Below are 4,005 nucleotides of genomic sequence, written 5' to 3'. Positions count from 1 at the left end.
AAGCATCACAGCCCCCGATTTCAAAATATACTACACAGCTATAGTAATCAAAACGGTATGGTAGTGGCATAAAAACAGACACAGATGCCAATGGAACAGATTAGAGATCCCAGACATAACTTCAAGCATTTTTGGTCAATTGATCTTTGACGAAGTTTTCAAGAATGTAAAATAGAGAATGGACAGTTTCTTCAATAAATGGTGCTGTGAAATCCATATGCAAAAAAAATCAACTTAGATCCTCATCTCATACCACATATGAAAATCAACTTAAATTCATTAAATACTTAAATGTAAGACCTGAAACTGTAAAACTACTAGAAGAAAACTGGGGAAAAGCTCCAAGATGCTGGTCTGGGAAATGTTTTTTTGGATATGGCCCCAAAAGCACAGGCAACAAAAGTAAAATAGATCAAAGAAATTGCATTGAACTTAAAAGCTTCTGCACAGCAAAGGAAACAATCAACAGAGTGAAGAGACAAGCTATGGAATAGGAGAAAATATTTGCAAACCATCTGATAAGGGGTTAATATCCAAAATATATAAGGAATTCAAACAACTCAACAGCAAGAAAACTAATAACTTGATTAAAAAATGGTTGAAGGACCTGAATAGACATTTCTCAAAAGGGGACATAAAAATGTTCAAGAGATGTATGAAAAATACTCAATGTCACTAATCATCAGGAAAATGTAAATGACAACTGTGATGAGATATCATCTCACACCTGTTAGAACAGCTATTATCAAAAAGACAAAAGATAACAGGTGCTAGTGATGATGTGGAGAAAAGGGAACCCTTGTACACTGTTGATGGGAATGTAAATTAGTACAGCCATTATTGAAAATAGTTTAGAGGTTTCTCAAAAAACTAAAAATAGAACTACCATTTGATCCAACAATCCCATTTCTAGGTATATACTCGAAGGGAATGAAATCAGCATGTTGAAGACATATCTATACTCATTCATTGTAGCACTGTTCACAATAGCCAAGATATGAAATCAACCTAAGTGTCCATCAACAGATGAATGGATAAAGAAAATATGGAATATAGACACATGGGATACAATGCAGCCCTAAAAAAGAAGAAAATCCTGCCATTTATGACAACATAGATGGACCTGAAGGACACTGTGCTAAGTGAAATAAGTCATTAACAAAAAAAGAAATACTACATGACCTCATTTATGTGTGGAATCTAAGAAGCTGACCTTATAGAAGCAGAGAGAAAAATGGTGGTTGCTAGGGACTAGGGGATGAGGAGGATAGGGAGATATTGGTCAAAGGGACAGGATAAATAAGTTCCGGAGATCTATTGTACAGAATGCTATACAAGGTGCATTATTAATTAATAATAATGTATGTATACTTGAAAATTACTGAAAGTAGATCCTGAATGTACTCACACCCCCGAAAAAATTGATAAGTATGTGAAGTGATCAATATGTTAATTGGCTCAATTTAATCATTTCAAAATGTATACTTATATCAAAACATCATATTGTACACCATATAGTCTCATGAAAAGAAACATTCAGGTCTCAGGCCATCCTGAGCTTGTACCCTGCCATTCAAGTCTATGTGGTCCTGAGCCTCCGTGGCAGCCTCTGATCAAGATGTGGTTGGATGGAGGGGCCTCAGGAGGTGTCAGGAGCAGGCCCTGCATAGCTGCACTGGATGAAGGTGAGTACAGTGTGGCGGGGCTGAGGGGCTTCCAGGCTTTGTTGCATGCAGGAGAAGCTAGAGCCCAGTAGTTGCTGGGGTGCACACCCGGCTGAGGAGTGGCCCCCATCTCACATTTCATGGAGTTCCAGGAGAGGGAATAGGCCAAAGGAGCTTCCCACAGCCACTTTCATGCCCTCAGCCTGCAGAAAGTAGGATAGAAGAAAACACCAGGCTTCTCAGAGGAGAATTGAAAAAAGGTGGGGAAGACAAGGAGAGTTGCAGACAGGCTGGGTATTGGCTCGTCGCCCTCCGTCTGCATGTCAATTGGGCTGTATTTTTGACTGCAAGCAGCAGAAAACCCAATTTAGTGTGGCTTAGCTAACAGACTTTATCATCCTGCTCAGTGAGAAGCCATAGGTCCCAGAGCCTTCCGCCTTTCTTTGTCTTTCTCAGCACGTTTCCTTCAGGCTGACCTTCCTCATGATCCCAAGATGGCTGCCAAAATTCCAGGCATTACAGAGGCAACCTCAGGTCTCCATGGCTGGAATCATGTCACCTGCTTCTTCCTAAGCCCAATGACTAGGGAAATGAAATTACTATCATTGGCTTAGGCTAGTTAAGACCCATCCCTCCCCAGGGTTCCATGGAGGACAGTGGACACCCAGACAGGACTGGGGCTCTAGCGATACAGAAAATAATGGCAGTAACAGGCAGCGGTGGATATGGGTGAGTAACCAACAAGATTCGCTCTTCCCTGGTTAGATCAGCTGTCCCAACCTTTGTCTAAGCACCCAAAAGAGTCCTGCTGAACCTGGGCATGAGGCAGGCACAGCGGGGGGTAGTCGGGACAGATACTCTGTTTAGGAGTGTGACAGGCAGTTCTCCATAATTATCAAGATTCAGACTGAGGGGTGTGCTGGGAAAGAGCTGACCAGTGTGCTGGGACCACAGCAAGCACCCTGGGGCTCAGAGAAGATGGACAAGTTCCCCCGAGTTGGGCCTGGGCTCACCCAACCCCAGCCCCTGGCAGGTGGATATCCTGTCAGTCAACTTTCTTATGGGTGCAGCTCAGCAATCCCAGAAACCACAGTCGTGTCTTGACCCTCCAGTAGAGGTGTGTCCACACCCAGGGATATGGTGGTAGAGGAAGGGAGCTGAGTTGAGAAGCCTTGACAAGAGGACTCAGCGGGCTGTTGGTACCTCGGGTGTGGTCCCAGATGCCCACTTCCCTCCTGCCTGTGTGAGGTGTCAGCATGCTGGCCCACCATCGCCCACACCGTCTTGATCCCACACAGCTGCCAAACACCTCAGCTACCCACTTCCCTCCCTTCCCTTATTTCAGACTTTCTCAAATTACGCTTTCTCGAATATTCATTATGTCTTAATTTATACTTAAATTTTCTTTGATTTTTTGCATTTCTTTAATTTACATTTAGTGTATACCTAACAGGACACTTTATACCTCTTCACAAATGGAAGAGAGCCTCATTTTCCATAATGCGACTACCAGAAAGCACAATGAAGTCACAATAAAGTTATTAAGCCCTAATTTGATACCGTAGCCTGGCAGGACTCTAAGCCCCAGGCCTACTTTCTCTTTGTTAGAGCAGAGAGATTAGCAAGTATTATAAAGGTGTTAAACATGCTAGCACCAAATCCAGACGTTCCCCTGGAAGTCATTAGGAGACGGGAAGGATAATTTGTAAGGAAGCAACTTCTTCCGCCGCGGAGTCTGATGGCGGTGGGCTGGGCTCGGGCCCTTCAGTGCACCTGCTGAGCCTCCTCCCGTGGCGGGTGTCAAGGAGGGCATGTGTCCGCCAGGCGGGCGGCAGCTGCGGGGAGGCGCGTGGGGAAGGGGAGGTGACCGCCGGAGAGGAGCAGCCTGCAGCCCGCTGGAGGGGCCCCGGAGCCGCGCTTGGGACGCCTGTCCCCGACCTCTCAGTGCCCGCGGATACGACGCTCTTGGGCGGAGTTCGCGAGGCTGCGGCACAGCTGGCGCGCATGGCTCTCACCTGAGACTCCGGCGGGGCACGGGAGGCACGGACACGCACGTTCCGGAGGAGGCACAGAGGGGGAGCTCCGATGTGGGAGCGACTCCCCGGTCTGGGGCAGGCAGAGGTGTCCAGCTCGGTCCTGGGCGGCAGACGCTCCATGGGCCCAAGTCGCGCCCCGCCCTGAGGCCGAGGGCGGGAGGCGGGACCGCAGGTGAGGGGCCAGGGAAGGGAGGGGACGCCATGAGCGGGCGCGGAGCAGCCAGCCCCTTCCCTCGGCCTCAGGACTGTGCCCCACAGCAGCCACAGAGCAGGCTGGCAAGGAGAGAGCAGCGCCTCAGGCTTGG

The sequence above is a fragment of the Hylobates moloch genome, unplaced genomic scaffold (genome assembly GCF_009828535.3).
Source record: "Hylobates moloch isolate HMO894 unplaced genomic scaffold, HMol_V3 SCAFFOLD_4, whole genome shotgun sequence".
NCBI classification, from domain to species: Eukaryota; Metazoa; Chordata; class Mammalia; order Primates; family Hylobatidae; genus Hylobates; species Hylobates moloch.
This window is presented reverse-complemented; position numbering follows the sequence as displayed.